Here is a 20,542-nt window from a genome sequence, read left to right on the forward strand (position 1 = left end):
TCCTTCCCTCCTGAGACAGTTTAACAGGGAGGTGAATACATGTGAAGTCACAACCAGCTAGTTCATACAGTCTGATCCTTGCTTTCCGAATCAGCTGAGCTATTAACTCTTGTGTCTTAGTGATAGTTATGGATCTTTGGTGGGAGGGGAAGACCCACTCTATGATTAAGAGTGACTCTCTCTGCTCCTTCATCCATTGGGATATTAAGCCGTGTAAGTGTGGCAGTTTTCCTAGGACAATGAATTTGAAGGGCAGCTCGGGCTGGTAACGGTGAGCTTGCCTCTCGCCTAAGGTCTTTTGTACCTTTTAGATTGCAGTCTTTGCCTCTGGGGTCAGTTCCCTGGGAGAAAGCAGCTCTCTCTCCCCCTTCAATAAATTGAAGAGACGTTCTCGGTCCTCATTAGTGAGGCCAAGCCAGGGCATAACCCTATTCAATGACCCACACAGGGAATGGAGATCTGCTAAGGTTTTTGGATGACAATTAATTTCCAATTTCTGCGGAACAAAGGTCCATGCAGTAATTTCCAGGCCCAGGTATTTCCAAGGTGGCATCCTTTGGACTTTGTCCTCCTGCAATTCAAATCCAGCAGAGGTTAAAACTTTAACCACTAGGTCAAGTGTGTCTTGGAGTAGAGAATTATCGGGGGCACACACAAGCACATCATCCATGTAATGAAGGATGATGGCGTCCCCTCTCTGGGCACGCACATGGGACAGCAATGAGGCCACATGCCACTGGCAGATGGAGGGACTACATTTTAATCCCTGGGGCAAAAGCTTCCAGTGGTAGCGCTTCATTGGGGCTTCTCGATTGATGGTAGGAACCGAGAAGGCGAACCGTGGGGTATCCTCTGTGTGTAGGGGAATGAGGAAGAATCAGTCCTTGATGTCTAGAACAGCCAATTGCCAATCTCTGGGATGCATTGTTGGAGAAGGCATCCCAGGTTGGAGAGACCCCATGTCCTCAATTACTTTGTTTATTTCCCGCAGGTCATGGAGCAGCCTCCACTTGTCCTTCCCCAATTTCTTTATCACAAAAACCGGGAAATTCCACGCCCTTGTGGTCTCCTCTATGTGGCCTTTAGCCAATTGCTCCTCCACAAGCTCCTCAAGCGCCCTGAGCTTCTCCTTACTCATCGGCCACTGTGCTACCCACTTTGGGGTATCATCTAGCCATTTCAACTTCTGGGTAGGGCACTCTACAATTGCCGCCTCTAAAAATCCCAAGAAGTTTTAGGAATAATTAATTTCACCCCCCACTGGGACGTGGTGTCTCTTCCACATAGAGGGCATTTATAGTCTGTAATAAATGGACGGATGCTAGCCAGTTTTCCATCCGGCCCCTCAATTTGTACTATGCTTTTTGATATTTTTGCCAATTTTACTCCTCCTACAGCCTGGATTCTGCCTGCCACAGGCTGAAGTTCCCGATGTGGCGGCCACATCCTTTCGGGTATGATAGTCACATCAGCACCCGTGTCCAGTACCCCCTCCACATGGAGGTGATCTGATCCACAGGTTAGGTTGCATGCGAGAGAAGGTTTGTCCTCACCCACCACTTCTGCCCAGTAGACTTCAGGTGATTTTCCATCTACTGGGACGTCCGCTGGAACAGGAATGGCCTGGGCAAGGATTTGTCCCTCAACCAGGTAATATGGTGGTAGAGGGCATCGTGCCAGGAGAATGAGGCCAGTTATGCTTCCCTTGATGGTCATGGGAGCTACCTCAATCTCTGGGGGTGTGTGTGCTGTGTCACCGACAACAAAGTACTCACTGTCCAGTTTCATGTGGTTTAACGTCACGTCCTGTGTACTGTTAGGTAAGTCCACTGTTATGACTGTCCAATCAGGTGACCTGAAATGAAAACCTCTGGTAGTCACAAGCCTAAAACGGCCTAGTGTCTTCCAAACCTTGTTAATTGAACATTTGATATTTTCATTGCCATGCATCCCCACACCCTCTATCCCATCCTCCCCCTTTTTGTTTATGAAGAGAGAGTCCTTTGCCAGTGTGGAGCCAGCAGTATTTATAGCCGAGCGCGCTATGGTGTTAATGGCGGGTACGCGCTGTAAAGTTAGTTTCTTTGTTTGTTGGTTTTCTTCTGTTTCTGGTTGTGTGGACAGTTCCTGGCGAATTGTCCTGGCTGCTTGCACTGGAAGCAGATGATGTGCTGCAGTTGCTCTGGTGACATTGGTTGCTTCTTGGCTTCTGGTGTTACAGCTGCCATGGTTCTTGGGTGTGCCAGTCCTGGATTTCTTTCGTGTCCACTGAACAGTTCTGCTTTTCTGGCGCAGGCTTCAATCATCTGTGCTAGGCTAGGTGCTGGCTCCAGGGGAAGGCCAAGGATAACCCTACGGCAGGTTTCATTAGCATTCCTCTGAGCCATTTCTTTAATTAATTCAGCTTGTAATACTGGATCAGACACTTGTCTTTCTACTTGCATACGAAGGCGGTCCACAAACTGTAAGAAACTCTCAGAAGTAAACTGTTTCATGTTAATATAACTGCCTTTAGTATCTACTGTTGGTAATTGATTAAAGGCTTTTTCTGCAGCATTGCATATCTTATCTAGGACAGACTTAGATAGTACTCTGGTTTGGTTTTCAGGGCAATGCCAATCTTTTTCCCCACATAGGTGTTCATATGTGATATCATTATTATCAGCATCTTTTGCATTATCTGAGCTTTTTAAAAGCTCTTGTAAAAGCACTTTTAATGATCTTTTCCATAGGCTTTCCCATAGATCATATTCGGAAGGAGTTAACAGACATCGGAAAAGCTCTTTGATATCATATGGAACCAGTTCGTTTGAATTAAAAGTGGCTCTCATTATGCCTTTAAAGATTTCACTATTCCTACCAAATTCTCTTTGTACTTTACAAATTTCCTTTTTTATCTTGATAGGACAAAGGTTGATAACTTCTTTTTCGGTTTCTCTTACCAAGATAAACTACAGGAGCAACTGATGGTACATACTCTTTCTCCTGGTGCTGACTTTCAGGTTTGGGCATCCCCCCCCACCGGGCCCAGGAGGCTGCCCACCCCCCCCCACCACGGGAGCACCATCCATCCCCCAGGGGCTGTGAGCTGATCCGTCCCCACCCCCACCCCCACCCCCACTGAACCCAGCAGGGGCTCCATCGCCCTCCCCCACCCCGCAGCAGCTTGGAGGGAAGGAATGTGAAACCGGAGAGGGGGAGGTGTGGTGGAATCCAGGGTTGCAACACCTGTGGGCGGGGTCGCCAGGTACCAGGCAGGACAGGGTCTTGGAGGGGGGAGGGGGCGGTGGAGCCGAGGGCAGGGAGGAGTTATGGGAGGGGACAGGCTTAGGGGCTGGGACCAGAGGGTAAAGGGGGTTGCGGGATGAAGGAGGAGACACGTGGCTGCCACCATATCGGCCCTCCCCCACCCCCTGGACCGCATGTCCAATGCTATCTGGGACCCCAACCTGTCCAGATACGGCCACGTGTTCGTGGCCCGCGGGGGAAGGGAACAAGGAAGGAGAGCTGATAATTTTAGAAAAATCGTCAGAACCAGGATACTGGGGAGGATTTGGGGTTTCAGCACAGTTACAGCCGTGCTGAGCATGCTGCATTCCCAAGGGAGACCGTAGGGTGCTTTTCAGGTTATGGTTATAGGGATTTTTGGAAAGGGAAGGTGAGCTTGAATCATTTTGCTGCTGCTGTCTGTTGTTTTCTCTCTGAATTAAAACTTTCCGAATTTGTAAGAATATCGGAAGGAATGCAGAGGCAGTTTTATCTCCATTTTCTACTTTTAAAGTTAATAAATCCCCTATTTCATCCCAAAATGAAATCGAATTTACATTTTGCAATTCAAGGTCAGATATTTCAACAGACAGCCAGCTGGCAAAACGGGCTAGTTTTTTATTAGATATTAAAACATTTCCTGAACTTAGTATTTCTTTGAGTTGTTTTGTTATACTCTTTTGTAAAGCAGATTGCTGTAACCCATAGTGTTAGCAATTTGCACTATATCTACCCCACTACAGTTAAAACACAGGAAAGGAGTTAGTTGTTAAGACGTGCTAGGTACACCACGGTTTTCAGGCTTTACTAGATGCGGAACCGATGTTAATTTCGCCGTTTTTTGTCAGCAAAACCTATGTGTGGCGCCTGCGCCGCTGTAGGGACCGGTCCCGCCGCAAACACCCGTAAAAACCGCAAAAACGCAAAAAAAACTCCCCTGTGCCGCAGCTTTGAAACCGATCAAAGCTGCCTGCCTGCTGCGCCGCGCCTGGGGTGGCCGCGTCCAGCCCTCCCCCAGCCCCCACGCCCCACCACGTGGCCACAAGCTGCTGAGCCGCGCACGCGGCTAACACGCCCGCGCCGCCTCTGCTCCCGAGAACAGCGCCGGGCCGGCAAAATGCCACCGGTGAGACCCCCCCGCGGAGCTCCGGGAACCACCCGCCGGAAAGGGACGCTTAACTCACCTTTTCTCTTACAGGCAGACACGTCTGTGTACACGGTAGTGGATCCACGTCCTGAACCGACCTGTCTGGGACTGACAGGCTGCCGGTTCGTGCTGAAAAGTCTTCGAACTGCACAAAATGCAGCTTAAAGAAATTTTAGCTAGTTGATCAGCTCCTATGCTGGTCGAATCCCGAAAATAGGAATCACAGCGAAACGTGGGTGCTTTATAGAAATCACGCACGTGGGGCGCCAAGTGTAACGGCTTTTTCCTCGGCCAAAACAGAGTCTTTCACCCTCCTCCGGTCTAGCTCAGGTGTTGGGGTGATATTCCCCTGGGCCCTAGCCACAGAGACATAGATAAGATATCAAAAGAGGCTCTTTCCCCTAATAAAGTTACAGGTTTATTTCTCGTGGGTAGTGAGTGAAAAGGGAAGGGAAAAGAGCGGGGGAAGAGAGAGAAAAGAGGGGGAAGAACAGGGTAAAAGCGTGGGGGGGGAAAAGAGAACGGGGGAAGAGAAAAAGGGGGGGAAAAAGAAAGAGCGGGATAAGAGATCTGGGAAAAAAAAGAGATGCGGGAAAAGAGAGCGAGGTCAGCGGGTCCTGACCTTTTCTAGGGTCTGGAAAGGGGGGCGGGGAGAAATTGGATCCCAGCCAGCTCTGTGTGGCCAGGAGGGGAGAGGGACCAAGATACAGGGTACAGCAGGGGTCACGGAATGTACCATTTACAATGTATCTAGGGAACGCAACAGGGAGGAATGGGCTAACAGTAATTGGTTTAATTTGGAGAATGTGACTGATAGAATATATTCTTTGCAACATGAATCAGAGTTCAAACTGGGCAAAAATAAAACCATGCTCTGCTCAGTTTTGGGAGCTTGTCTTACGGCAGCCATAGAAACTCGCTCTAAGCGAGTTAGTGAAGAAAGTACAATTATAGATTCTTTGCAAAATCTTGTTCAAATTCTGCAAAAACAATTAGATCAAGAAAGGAATGAGAACTGTTTGTTGCGAGATGAAAATCATTTGCTACAGGCTGCCCTAAGAGAAGAAAGTACCAAAAAAGTAAAGCAGGATGAAACACATGCAGAAACAGAAGAGAAGGAGATTGTTCACATTAATCAAATTTATCTCCAAAAGGAGTTAACTATAATGAAAAATCTTGGGGAACACTGCTGTCCGAAGTTGAGACCTATGATTAAAACACAATATACTTATCTTGGTCCTGATGATTTTGTACCAAATATTTCTACAAAAGAAATCCCATATTCTTCCACTGAATTAGCAAAACTGACAAAGGAATATGGGCGACTCCATCATGAGGCTTTTACTTGGCCCTAAAATGGGGTTTTTCCCTTTCTTCCGGTCTAGCTCAGGTGTTAGGGTGAAGTTTCCCTGCGCCCTTGCCTAATGGACGTAAATAAGATAACAAAGGAGGCTCTTTTCCCTAATGAAGTTACAGGGTTTATTTCTCGTGGGTAGCGAGGGAAAGAGGGAGGGGGAGAAAAGAGGGGAAAAAGAGACAGAGGCCAGGGGGTACCGACCTTTTCTAAGGTTTGGAAAGGGGGGCGGGGAGAAATTGGATCCCAGCCAGCCCTGTATGGCCAGGAGGGGGAGAAGGACCAAGATACAGGGCACAGCAGGGGTCACAGAATGTACCATTTACAATGTATCTAGGAAAGGCAACATCACCCCGTTTTTTTGTTTAACAAATTTGAAAGAAGGATATTAGTTTCATTGAAATTATGATGTTGCCCACCACTTGCAGTTGGTGGGAGGGTTAGATTGTTCTAAGATTTTCATTTCTATGTGATTGACTACTGAGGTAGAGGGAATGAGACCATTAATGGCCTTGAAAACTAAGTGACGTAGGGTCCCGAATGCCGTTATTACAAGGAAAAGAATAACAAAAATTAACATAATTGTTTTGACTATATATGTCTACCACCCTGTGAGTCCCCAGCTTTTGAACAGTCCATTGAACCAATCTTCAGATTCTTGTTTCACTTGTCCGATTAAGTTGTTCATGTTTCGGAGGGCAGCATGGATGTTAGGAGCTCTCGAGGTCAGGTCCATACAGCACAGTCCTTCAAATTCCTGGCACTCATGTCCGTGCAGTAGCAAGAGAAAATCTATAGCAGCACGATTTTGTAGTGTGGCCTGCCTGGTAATTTCCTCGTCTTCTAGGACGGAGCTGATTGCGGTGCATGTTAAGTTTGCTTGTTTGACTACCCAACACTTTAGGTGGCCCAATTCGCCTAGAGCTTTAGTTGCTGCAACCCACGGAAGAAACAGGGACACAGCAATTCTTTTGGACTTGGCCCAATGGAAAATTTCAGAATCACAGTTTGGGTCCAAATTGTCTGCACTTCTTTTTTGGATTTTATTACCTGATTTGTTTTGTGAGTCCAATCGTTTATTAAGGTTTCGTTGGGTGCCAACAGGGACAACCGACCGAAGGTGCATGGCCCTCCTAAGAGCCGAGAAGGGATCCCTGCCCACGCCCGGTCCCCACAAATTAAGAACAATCCCTTTGGGAGGCTTTTGGGGATTGAATAAGTTGGGGTATCTGCTGCAATATGGCTTATAGTATTGCACCACCTTTTGGCAGTGAATTCCCCACGATATTGCATTATGTTGTGGAATTCCTTTATGCTAGAAGGTTTTGGGAAGATCCTAAAGTGAATGCAATATTGTGCTGGGTAGGAACCTAACAGCTCTAGTTCTTGGGGTTCCTGAGTTGATTTGGGCAAACTTGGCAGCAACTCCTCTACGGGGTTCTTACTTACCCCAGCTTGCTGTCTATGATTTTTGTGTGATGAAATGGTGTGTGACTCAGGAATTTCATTGGACAAGTGTGTTTCAAAACTGGCTGAATATTCTCCAGCCTTCAATGGGATTCTTACCAGGCAGGTGGACATAGGGTTTGCTGTTGCTGCTGTGGACAGACATATGTTTTCTTGTTGGAGCGTTTGTGCCAGGGTGACCCAGATGTTCTGACGTGGTTGAGGGACGATCCATGCAGCTGCCAGACTGTTCAGTGTTAACAGGAAGACAGCTTGGATGGGGTTCTTCAGGGGACTGAGAGAAGAGAAGCTTTTTTCTAAAAGGAAAGACAAACATTATAAAACCTGTTAAAAGTCTCTATCTGCCGCAATGCCACCCTCTATGAGGATTTTTTTCCTTTTTTCTGGCAGCGTCTTCTTTTTGAAGCCACAGCCACCTGCTCCTCGTTCCCCTCAGTTGGAGCAGGATGTTTGGGAACATACGGTTTCACCCACTTTTGGGGAATCCACCGAGGGCCTGAGGGAGTGGATATGCACACATAGCCACGTCACCAGGAAACGATCTCATAGGGACCTTTGATTTCCCAGGTTTCTGGGTCCCTAATCAAAACTGGAGGATGTTGGGATAACTTGAACTGTTTACCACAGTTAAAGTGACGTACCACAGGTGGACTCGTTCTCAAATGAACAATTCAGGAAATTGATAGTAAACATGGCTTTGCAGAGCTTCTGCTGTGGAGACATCCACACAGTTGAACTGCTCTGTGTAGCCAAAACCTGCTTGAGTGTCTGATTAGCTCTCTCAATTACACCTTGGCATGTGGGGGAGTGGGAGGTGCCAGTTTTATGTTCCACTCCCCACTGCTGGACGAATTCCAGGAACACCTTTGACTTATATGCTGCTCCCTGATCAGTTTTGATTTCCTTAGGGATCCCCAATACTGAAAAGGCTTGCACTAGGTGTTGTTTGGCGAGCATTGCCCTTTCTCCTGCATGGACAGAGGCATAGACTGCACCTGAATACATGTCAATGCTAACATGCACATATTTGAGGCGACCAAAACTAGGATTGTGTGTGATGTCTGTCTGCCATACCTCACAACTGCCAAGACCTCGGGGGTTAACCCCCATGACTATTGAGGGCATGGTGTGCAACTGACAATTGGGACAGGTGGCCACAATGGCTCGAGCCTGACTCCGTGTTAGCTGGAACTGACACATTAGACCTGGTGTATTTTGGCGATACTGCTGGTGGCTCAGCTTTGCCTGTTGGAAGATGTCAGGAAGGCGTGCTTGTTCTACTGGGGTTGCTTGTTCTGCTGGGGTTGCAAGGGAGTCTGCCTGACGGTTCCCTTCTGCAATTTTGCCTGGCAAATCTGTGTGTGATCTCACATGCATCACATAGAACGGGTGTTCTCTATGAGAAATCAAATAAATTAGTTTGGAAAGCAACCTGAAAAGCTGCTCATTTTCGATGTCTCTGAGCACTGCCTGCTCTGCCGGGGACACTATCCCTGCTACATAGGCTGAGTCTCTTACCAAGTTTATTGGCTCTGAGAACTTCTCAAAGGCTCTCACAACTGCTGCCAGTTCGGCTACCTGGGGTGATCCCTCCAGAACCTCAACATCAGCTTCCCAATGCTGAGTTTGAGGATCTCTCCAAGTAATCAGCAACTTGTGGGACGCCCCAGATGCATCCGTGAACACTGTGAGAGCTTTGAGTGGTCTCCGACTCCTCACGAGGAATGAGGTGGAATTCCTTTAAACAGCTTGTGAGACGGGGCATGGACTGATATTTGTCCTCTGTAGCTGTCCAGGGCTAATTGGAGACTGGCATTGCTCTGGAGCAAGTGCTCAAACATCTCTTTAGCCAATCTTTCAGGAGAGTTCCTTCCCTCCTGAGACAGTTTAACAGGGAGGTGAATACATGTGAAGTCACAACCAGCTAGTTCATACAGTCTGATCCTTGCTTTCCGAATCAGCTGAGCTATTAACTCTTGTGTCTTAGTGATAGTTATGGATCTTTGGTGGGAGGGGAAGACCCACTCTATGATTAAGAGTGACTCTCTCTGCTCCTTCATCCATTGGGATATTAAGCCGTGTAAGTGTGGCAGTTTTCCTAGGACAATGAATTTGAAGGGCAGCTCGGGCTGGTAACGGTGAGCTTGCCTCTCGCCTAAGGTCTTTTGTACCTTTTAGATTGCAGTCTTTGCCTCTGGGGTCAGTTCCCTGGGAGAAAGCAGCTCTCTCTCCCCCTTCAATAAATTGAAGAGACGTTCTCGGTCCTCATTAGTGAGGCCAAGCCAGGGCATAACCCTATTCAATGACCCACACAGGGAATGGAGATCTGCTAAGGTTTTTGGATGACAATTAATTTCCAATTTCTGCGGAACAAAGGTCCATGCAGTAATTTCCAGGCCCAGGTATTTCCAAGGTGGCATCCTTTGGACTTTGTCCTCCTGCAATTCAAATCCAGCAGAGGTTAAAACTTTAACCACTAGGTCAAGTGTGTCTTGGAGTAGAGAATTATCGGGGGCACACACAAGCACATCATCCATGTAATGAAGGATGATGGCGTCCCCTCTCTGGGCACGCACATGGGACAGCAATGAGGCCACATGCCACTGGCAGATGGAGGGACTACATTTTAATCCCTGGGGCAAAAGCTTCCAGTGGTAGCGCTTCATTGGGGCTTCTCGATTGATGGTAGGAACCGAGAAGGCGAACCGTGGGGTATCCTCTGTGTGTAGGGGAATGAGGAAGAATCAGTCCTTGATGTCTAGAACAGCCAATTGCCAATCTCTGGGATGCATTGTTGGAGAAGGCATCCCAGGTTGGAGAGACCCCATGTCCTCAATTACTTTGTTTATTTCCCGCAGGTCATGGAGCAGCCTCCACTTGTCCTTCCCCAATTTCTTTATCACAAAAACCGGGAAATTCCACGCCCTTGTGGTCTCCTCTATGTGGCCTTTAGCCAATTGCTCCTCCACAAGCTCCTCAAGCGCCCTGAGCTTCTCCTTACTCATCGGCCACTGTGCTACCCACTTTGGGGTATCATCTAGCCATTTCAACTTCTGGGTAGGGCACTCTACAATTGCCGCCTCTAAAAATCCCAAGAAGTTTTAGGAATAATTAATTTCACCCCCCACTGGGACGTGGTGTCTCTTCCACATAGAGGGCATTTATAGTCTGTAATAAATGGACGGATGCTAGCCAGTTTTCCATCCGGCCCCTCAATTTGTACTATGCTTTTTGATATTTTTGCCAATTTTACTCCTCCTACAGCCTGGATTCTGCCTGCCACAGGCTGAAGTTCCCGATGTGGCGGCCACATCCTTTCGGGTATGATAGTCACATCAGCACCCGTGTCCAGTACCCCCTCCACATGGAGGTGATCTGATCCACAGGTTAGGTTGCATGCGAGAGAAGGTTTGTCCTCACCCACCACTTCTGCCCAGTAGACTTCAGGTGATTTTCCATCTACTGGGACGTCCGCTGGAACAGGAATGGCCTGGGCAAGGATTTGTCCCTCAACCAGGTAATATGGTGGTAGAGGGCATCGTGCCAGGAGAATGAGGCCAGTTATGCTTCCCTTGATGGTCATGGGAGCTACCTCAATCTCTGGGGGTGTGTGTGCTGTGTCACCGACAACAAAGCAATCACTGTCCAGTTTCATGTGGTTTAACATCATGTCCTGTGTACTGTTAGGTAAGTCCACTGTAATGACTGTCCAATCAGGTGACCTGAAATGAAAACCTTTTGTAGTCACAAGCCAAAAACGGCCTAGTGGCTTCCAAACCTTGTTAATTGGACATTTAATATTTTCATTGCCATGCATCCCCACACCCTCCATCCCATCCTCCCCCTTTTTGTTTATTAAGAGAGAGTCTTTTGCGAGTGTGGAGCCCGCAGTATTTATAGCCGAGCGCGCTACTGTGTTAATGGCGGGTACGCGCTGTAAAGCGAGTTTTTTTGTTTGTTGGTCTTCTTCTGTTTCTGGTTGTGTGGACAGTCTCTGGCGAAGTCCTGGCTGCTTGCACTGGAAGCAGATGATGTGCTGCAGCTGCTCTGGTGACATTGGTTGCCTCTTGGCTTCTGGTGTTACAGTGTGTGCCAGTCCTGGATTTCTCTCGTGTCCACTGAGCAGTTCTGCTTCCCTGACGTAGGCTTCTATCATCTATGCTAAGCTAGGTGCTGGCTCGAGGGGAAGGCCAAGAATAACCCTACGGCAGGTTTCATTAGCATTCCTCTGAGCCATCTCTTTAATTAATTCAGCTTGTACCACTGGATCAGACACCTGTCTTTCCACGTGCGCACGAAGGCGGTCCACAAACTGTAAGAAATTCTCAGAAGCAAACTGTTTAATGTTAACATAACTGCCTTTAGTATCTACTGTTGGTAATTGATTAAAAGCCTTTTCTGCAACATTGCATATTTTATCCAGGACAGACTTGGATAGTACTCTGGTTTGGCTTTCGGGGCAATGCCAATTCTTTTCCCCACATAGGTGTTCATATGTTATGTCATTATTATCAGCATCTTTTGCATCATCTGAGCTTTTCAAAAGCTCTAGAAAAAGCACTTTCAAAGATCTTCTCCACAGGCTTTCCCATAGATCATATTCTGAAGGAGTTAACAGACATTGGAAAAGCTCTTTGATATCATATGGAATCAGTTCATTTGAGTTAAAGGTGGGTCTCATCATGCCTTTAAAGATTTCACTATTTCTATCAAATTCTCTCTGTACTTTACAAATTTCCTTTTTTATCTTGATAGGACAAAGGTTGATAACTTCTTATACCATTCCTCTTACCAAGATAAACTACAGGAGCAACTGATGGTATATACTCTTTTTCCTGGTGTTGACTTTCAGGGCTGGGCATCCCCCCCACCCGGACCGGGGTGCTTCCCACCCCCCCCCCCCCCACCACGAGGACACCATCCGTTCCGCAGGGGCTGTGAGCTGACCCTCCCCATCCCCACCCCCACCAGCACTGAACTCAGCAGGGGCACCACTGCCCTCCCCCACCCCGCAGGAGCTTGGAGATAAGGAATGCGTAACTGGAGCGGGGGAGGGTGGTGGGATCCAGGGTTGCAACACCTGTGGGCGGGGTCGCTGGGTGCCGTGCAGGGCTGGGTCTTGGCTGGGGGAGGGGGCAGTGGAGCCGAGGGCCAGGATGGGTTATAGGAGGGGACAGGCTTAGGGGCAGGGACAGGAGGGTGAAGGGGGTTTCGGAATGAAGGAGGAAACACGTGGCTGCCACCATATGGGCCCCCCTACGGGCTGTATGGCATGGCCAGAGCTATCTGGGACCCTGACACCTTCAGGCGTAGCCACGTGGCTGTTGCCCAGAGGGTCAGGGAATAAGGAAGAAGGGCTGACAATTTTCGAAAAATTATCAGAACCGGTATACTGGGGAGGACCCAGGGACTCAGAAGAGCTACAGCTGTGCTGGGTGCCCTGCACCCCCCAGGGAGACCCGTGGGTCCCCTCCAGGTCCGGGTTATAGGGTTTTGGGGAAAGGGAAGGTGAGTCTGAACAGTTTTGCTGCTGTCTGTTGTTTTCTGTCTGAATTAAGTTTCCAAATTTGTAAGAAAATCGGGAGGAATACAGAAGCTGTTTTATCTCCATTTTCCACTTTTAAAGTTAATAAATCCCCTATTTCATCCCAAAATGAAATCGAATTCATATTTTGCAATTCAAGGTCAGATTTTTCAACAGACAGCCAGCTGGCAAAACAGGCTAATTTTTTCTTCGATATTAAAACATTTCCTGAACTTAATATTTCCCTTAGTTGGTTTCTTATACTCTTTTGTAAGGCAGATTGCTGTAAGCCCATGATGTTTAGCAATTTGCCACTATATCTACCCCACTACAGTTAAAAACACAGGAAGAGAGTTTGTTGTTAAAACGTGCCAGGTACACTACGGTTTTCAGGGTTTACTGCATGCTGAGCCGATGTTAATTTCGCCGTTTCTGTTGGTAAAACCCACGTGGCGCCCGCAGCGCTGTAGGGACCGACCCCGCCGCAAAAACCCGCAAAAACAGCAAAAAAACGCAAAAAAAACCTCCGTGCTACCTCTTTGAAACCGATCAAAGCTGCCTGTCTGCTGCTGCGCCTGGGTGACTGCACCCAGCCCCCCCAGTCCGCGCGCCACAACACGTGGCCGCGGGCACACTGAGCCCCGAGGTATCCGCTCACACGCCCGCGCCGTCACTCTCCTCGAGATCTGTGCCATGCCAGCCAATGCCACCGGTGAGAACCCCCCGCGGAGCTCCAGGAACCCACCCGCCGCGAAAGGAGGCTTCCACTCACCTTTTTTTTCTTGCAGGCAGAGGCGTCTGAGTAACTGTAGTGGGTCTACGTCCAGAACCGACCTGCCTGGGCTTCTGACAGGCTCCCGGTGCATGCTTAATGGTCATCGAACTGCACAAAATGCAGGTTAAAGAAATTTAAGCTACTTTATGAGCTCCAAGGCTTCTTGAATCCCAAAAATAGGAGTCACAGCCGAACGTGGTGTGCTCTGTAGAGACAATTCAAGTTGGGCGCCAACTGAGGCTTTTTCTCAGCCCTAAAATGGGGTTCTACGCCCTTCCTCTGTTCTAGCTCAGGTGTTAGCGTGATGGCTCCCGGGGCCCTTGCCTGATGGATGTAAATTAGATAAAAAGAGAGGCTCTTTTCCATGATGAAGTTACAGGGTTTATTTCTCATGGGCAGCAAGGAAAAGAGGGAGCAAGAGAAAAAGAGACAAAGGTCAGGGGGCACAGATCTTTTCTAGGGTCTGAAAAGGGTGGCGGGGAGAAACTGGATCCCAGCCAGCCCTGTATGGCCAGAAGGGGAGAGGGACCAAGCTACAGGGCTTAGCCGGGGTTACGGAATGTACCATTTACAATGCATCTAGGAAATGCAACAGTCTTTCCTACCTGCTCCATCAGAGGCACATTAGAAGAGCAGTATGGACCTGAGGGGCAGATGCACATACCTTCACACACCTCGCAGTGGGACTGTGGTTAGAGCTGGAGGTTTGATACCCTTCCTAATAATTTGAGCCATTAAAACAAAGCCAGAGGTAGCAGACCAAGTGAAAATACAATGCCAGGTTGCGGAAAGAGAATGTTACCTATCTGAACACCTTCATAAATTCCCCATCATTCTCTTTGTTTAGGAGACCAAGCCAATGCCCGTGTAAATGAAAACAAGTGTGAATATTGATTTTTCTTGAATCAAGACTCAGCTTTCTGTCCAAGTCAAAGGCCAATAAACGAGAAAGGCTCCGCTGAGCACAGTGCAGAACTGACATGGAAGACAGTAATTTGACCTCTTATGTAAGCAGTGTTTGCTGGGGTCTTCATGCTGGAGAACAGGAATCAATAACACGCACTCAATATGAATGCAAAGAGCAGTCTTTATTTTTAACAAAGTGATGATTTTTATACGTTTTCAGTGGTTACTTAGAGTTTGTTACAGAGTATGATTGGTTACACAAAAGACGTATTGTCCTGGGGTGACTGTATGATGCCTATATCCCCAAATTGTCTGTTCTGTTGGTGTTGAATATTAAATTCTGCAACTTTAAGTCTGGTTCCAGGAGTGAAAGGGCAGAGGGGGGAAGAAGAAGTGCAGAGTTTGTTATCAGAGACTGCACTGGCTCCCCCGCATTCCTGCTCTCAGACTGTGTTGTCTGTGGTGGACAGCGAGAGAGAGCTCTCCTTTGCTCTTGGTTAGTTTTTTGGCTAACTGAGGCAGAGAAGCCCCCTGGATTGTTTTTTTGTTGGTTTTCTTTTTTTTTTCCCATTTTTTTTCTGTTTTCCTGGAACTGTTTGAACCTGCTTTGGACTGAAAACCCAGAAGAGCACCGGGAGCTCACACCTGTGGCCCACCGGGCCTGGCCTGGGCCGCGGCATTCCCCAGCACCAGAGGGACTGAGAGCAGACTGAGTGAGCCGGGCAGCCCATGGAAAGAACTCTTCTAAATCTGCCATCTCCTCGGAATGGCGAGAGGTTTTGCTGTTTGATATTGTTCATTGTTGCGCTGGGAGGTGTGTTGCCTGTTGAATAAATAGTTCTTTTTTTTTCCACTTCTCTCCAATTTTTTTTTCCTTTTCCTTTTTCCCGAGGGACCTCATTCAGAGGTTTCCTCCCAAATTTGCCCTAAACCAGGACAAATACTTTTGGCGCCCAAACGCGGGGCTTGAGAAAGTGGAAAAAAAACCTGTTCTGATTGCATTTTGATTATATTTACTCTGTATTGGGGTAAAGCAGTCAGTAACCATGTTGTCTGAAGTCATAATGTCTGCTGTGTCTGTCGGGGTAGAGGCCTTTATGGGTCTTGGGTCCCTAGGCTTTTTTGAGGTTTTAATACCTTTCTGGTCTCTGGGCTTATTTTCTTATCCAGAGATAGCTCCAGTAGTGTCCCTAACGAGCAGTTTTTTTCAGTAGAGGAGCACAAATTAGAATAGCTATTGTGCTGGGCTCAGTGATAATGATTTATAGAAAGTTCATAAAGCTACTGGAGTTTGTTCTAGGTATCTATGGTTTATGGTTTCTTTGTCCTACCCTGCATCCCAGTTCTAATAGCATGTTTTGGGGGTTCATTAGTAATTGCACCCAGTTTGTTAGAGGAGGAGCAGGGGATGAGGCTTTTCAGCCTTTGCTTTCTTTTTTCTCCCTTGAATCTGTTAAGTCAATTTTTGAGGATGTTCAGTTTCCCCTGAATGTCAAGGAAACTGCAGTCCTGGTATTTAATCTAGTAAGCTTCCTCTACACAGTCTGCAGCCTCTCTAGAGTGAGGGCTGAGGTGTCCAGAGGAGCTGATGGGACCCCTGACCCAGGAGTAGGCCCAGGTGTGGAAAATTCTGAGTGGTGTGGGGAATGGGAGAGAATGGGCAGAACCCTGAAGAAATTTTCTGATCCCCCAGCCTGGGAATTTTCACATGAACAAATTCAGAACCCAGACGAGGTGGGGAAATACCTGGAAGAGAAGTGTCATGATGATTCTAATGAGAAAAGGATCATTGCAATAAGCTGGGCCCTAGCATATGCTTATCGCACACTGCTAGATACTGTAGGGCAGCAGAGAGAGGCAGGGGGGCAGGGAGATAAACCAGCCAATACCCCAGTCACTCAGGCTGTAGCTAAACCAGATAGTAAACCTAAGCCACTGGCAGTTGCTGCAGGAAGAAAACACACCAGCAAAACTGATCGGCCAGTGGACAATGATGATGAGGGGGAAGGACCCTCAAGGCAGGCTTCCGATACAAAATCAGAAGTCAGGGCAACTGGCACAGGATCAGAAGCCAATATTGAGTCCCTATCTCTGAAAGACCTTCGTGGCCTGAGAAAGGATTACACCCGACGACCTGATGAATCTGTAATTAGTTGGCTGGTCCGTCTCTGGGATGCTGCAGGCGAGGCTACAATTCTGGATGGCACTGAAGCCAGGCATTTGAGATCTGTGTCACATGATCCAGCTATTGACCAAGGAATTATGAGGGGGGCTAATCCTCAGAGTCTCTGGGCACGGGTCCTGGAAAGTGTGGCACAAAGATACCTGTGTGCAGACGATCTCTATATGCAGCAAACCCAATGGAAGACCATAGAACAAGGGATTCAACGCTTGAGAGAAATGGCAGTGGCAGAGATTGTCTTTTCAGATGACCTAACAACTAGGAATACAGACTTGGTACCATGTACACCTGTGATGTGGTGAAAACTTGTATGACTTGGGCCACAAGAATACTCTTCTGCTTTAGCAATAATGAAGGGGGATGACGGGGAGGAGACCGTGCTTGATATGGCGAAGAAGCTACGAGAATATGCAGATGCTGTGCATGGCCCAACACATGCCAGAATTGCAGCTGTGGAAACACGTCTGCAGAAATTAGAAGATAGGATGGAGGAGAATCATAAGAGACTCAGGGAGGAGATTAAAGAGGACATTCTCCAAATCTCGGCTATACGGATCAAAGCTTCTGGCCCCAAATGTAAACGCTCCCCAGATAGAAAGAGAAGACCGTTCTCACGAGCTGAATTGTGGTCTTTCCTGCATGATTCTGGAGAAAACATGAAGAAGTGAGATGGAAAATCTACTACTGCTCTGGTAAAACGGGTGCTTGAATTGCAGGACAGCGAGATGCAGAGAGGGAGTTCCACTAAAGGGGAAGCAGCTCCAGTTGCGCGTAGCCAAACTGCCAAGTACGATGATGATGATGATGATGATGATGATAATATGTCCGATCCCCTTGAAGGAACCTCCAAGACATATGCTCAAGGAAAGAAGAATAACCAGGCTTAGAAGGGCCCTGCCTCTAGCCAGGTAGAGGCTAGGGAAAACCGTGTTTTTTGGACTGTGTGGATTCGTTGGCCTGGCACATCTGAACCACAAAAATATAAGGCCTTGGTTGACTCCGGTTCGCAGTGCACACTAATCCCATCAAGACATGTGGGGACAGAATCTGTTTCTATTGCTGGTATAACAGGGGGATCACAGGATTTTACTTTGGTGGAAGCAGAGGTGAGCCTGACTTAAAATGAATGGAAGAAACACCCTGTTGTGACTGGCCCAGGGGCCCCACGCATTTTGGGCATAGACTTCCTCCAAAATGGGTATTTCAAAGATCCAAAGGGACTCAGGTGGGTTTTGGAATAGCTGCTGTAGAGGCAGAGGGCATTAAACGATTGAACACCTTGCCAGGACTATCAGAAAACCCATCTGCAGTAGGACACCTGAAGGTGAAGGAGCAATAAGCGTCAATTGCCACCTCAACAGTGCACCGCCGGCAGTACCGGATGAATCGAGATGCCGTGGTCCCCATCCACAAAATGATCCGTGAGCTGGAGACCCAAGGGGTGGTCAGTAAAACCCACTCACCCTTCAACAGCCGCATCTGGCCTGTGCGTAAATCTGAAGGAGAATGGAGATTGACTGTAGACTATTGTGCATTAAATGAGGTGACTCCACAGCTGAGCGCTGCTGTGCCGGACATGCTGGAACTGCAGTACGAGCTGGAGTCCAAGGCAGCAAAGTGGTATGCCACCATTGACATCGCCAATGCATTTTTCTCCATTCCTCTGGCAGCAGAGTGCAGGCCTCAGTTTGCTTCCACCTGGAGGGGTGTGCAATACACGTGGAACCGACTACCCCGGGGGTGGAAACACAGCCCCACCATTTGCCATGGGCTGATCCAGGCTGCACTAGAAAAGGGTGATGCTCCAGAGCATCTGCAGTACATCGATGATATCATCGTGTGGGGGAACACAGCATCAGAAGTAATTGAGAAAGGAAAGAAAATCATCCAGATTCTCCTGAAAGCTGGTTTTGCCATCAAGAAAAGCAAAGTCAAAGGACCTGCTCGAGAGATCCAGTTCCTGGGAGTGAAGTGGCAAGATGGACGGCGCCAGATTCCCAATGAGGTCATCAATAAGATCACTGCAATGTCTCCACCAACCAGCAAGAAGGAAATACAAGCTTTCCTAGGTGCCGTAGGTTTTTGGAGAATATACATTCCTGAGTACAGCCAGATTGTGAGCCCCCTTTACCTCGTTACCCGCAAGAAGAACGATTTCCACTGGGGCCCTGAGCAGCAGCAAGCCTTTGCCCAGATAAAGCAGGAGATCGCTCATGCAGTAGCCCTTGGCCCAGTCAGGACGGGACCAGATGTGAAGAACGTTCTCTACTCTGCAGCCGGGAACCATGGTCTGTCCTGGAGCCTGTGGCAGAAGGTGCCTGGGGAGACTCGGGGTCGACCACTGGGATTCTGGAGTCGAAGCTACAGAGGGTCCGAGGCCAACTATACTCCAACAGAGAAGGAGATCTTGGCCACCTATGAAGGGGTCCAAGCTGCCTCAGAGATGGTTGGCACAGAAACACAACTCCTGGCATCCCGACTGCCAGTGCTGGGCTGGATGTTCAAAGCAAAGGTTCCTCCTACCCACCATGCCACTGACGCCACATGGAGTAAATGGATTGCCCTCATCACACAACGCGCCCGTATTGGAAACCCGAATCGCCCTGGGATTTTGGAGATAATTACCAACTGGCCAGAAGGTGAAATCTTCGGTCTTGCTGGCGAAGAGGAACAGGAACAAGTGACCCGGGCCGAAGAAGCCCCACCGTATAACCAACTGCCAGCAGATGAAACATGCTATGCTCTTTTCACTGATGGTTCCTGCCACATCGTGGGGATGAACCGGAAGTGGAAAGCAGCCGTATGAAGCCCCACACGACAGGTTGCACAAGCTACGGAAGGAGAAGGTGGATCAAGTCAACTTGCTGAACTCAAAGCTGTTCAGCTGGCCCTGGACATTGCTGAAAGAGAGAAGTGGCCAAAGCTCTACCTTTACACTGATTCATGGATGGTAGCCAATGCTTTGTGGGGTTGGCTGGAAAGGTGGAAAAAGGCTAACTGGCAACGTAGGGGAAAACCAATCTGGGCTGCTGACAAGTGGAAAGACATTGCCACTCGGGTAGAAAGGCTACCTGTGAAAGTCCGTCATGTAGATGCCCATGTCCCCAAAAGTAGAGCTAATGAGGAGCATCAATACAACAAACAGGTAGATCAGGCGGCACAGATAGAGGTGTCAAAGATAGACCTAGACTGGCAGCACAAGGGAGAGTTGTTCCTGGCTAGATGGGCCCATGATGCCTAAGGCCACCACGGTAGAGATTCTACCTATAAGTGGGCACGAGACCGAGGGGTGGATCTAACCATGGACAGTATTTCTCAAGTTATCCATGACTGTGAGATGTGTGCTGCCATCAAGCAGGCCAAGCGGGTGAAGCCCCTCTGGTATGGGGGGCGATGGTCCAAATATAAGTATGGAGAGGCCTGGCAGATTGACTACATCACACTGCCCCAGACACGCCAAGGTAAGCGCTCTGTACTGACCATGGTGGAAGCCACCACTGGATGGTTAGAGACCTACCCTGTGCCTCATGCCACTGCTCGGAACACCATCTTGGGCCTTGAGAAACAAGTTTTGTGGAGGCATGGTACCCCTGAGAGAATTGAGTCAGACAATGGGACTCATTTCAAGAATAACCTTATCAACACCTGGGCCAAAGAACATGGTATTGAGTGGGTGTACCATATCCCCTACCATGCACCAGCTGCAGGGAAGGTGGAGAGGTACAATGGACTGTTAAAAAACACTTTGAAAGCATTGGGTGGGGGATCTTTTAAGAATTGGGAGCAGCATTTAGCAAAGGCCACTTGGTTAGTTAACACCCAAGGTTCCACAAATCGAGCAGGCCCTGCCCAGTCTGAGTCCTGGCATACAGTAGATGGAGATAAAGTCCCAGTGGTGCATGCCAGGGGTTTGTTAGGGA

General features: G+C 48.3%; 1 long non-coding RNA gene and 1 pseudogene across 1 annotated transcript in view; both read left to right on the plus strand.

Annotated features, from left to right (window-relative positions):
• Positions 1–20,542, plus strand: part of LOC148220114 (uncharacterized) — a 643,144-nt gene that overhangs the window by 589,890 nt on the left and 32,712 nt on the right. The gene's annotated exons all lie outside the window — the stretch shown is intronic.
• LOC148220118 (uncharacterized) lies at positions 15,487–17,290 on the plus strand (annotated as a pseudogene).

Source organism: Sturnus vulgaris, chromosome W, assembly GCF_052056855.1.
Source record: "Sturnus vulgaris isolate bStuVul1 chromosome W, bStuVul1.hap1, whole genome shotgun sequence".
In the NCBI taxonomy this organism is placed as follows: Eukaryota; Metazoa; Chordata; class Aves; order Passeriformes; family Sturnidae; genus Sturnus; species Sturnus vulgaris.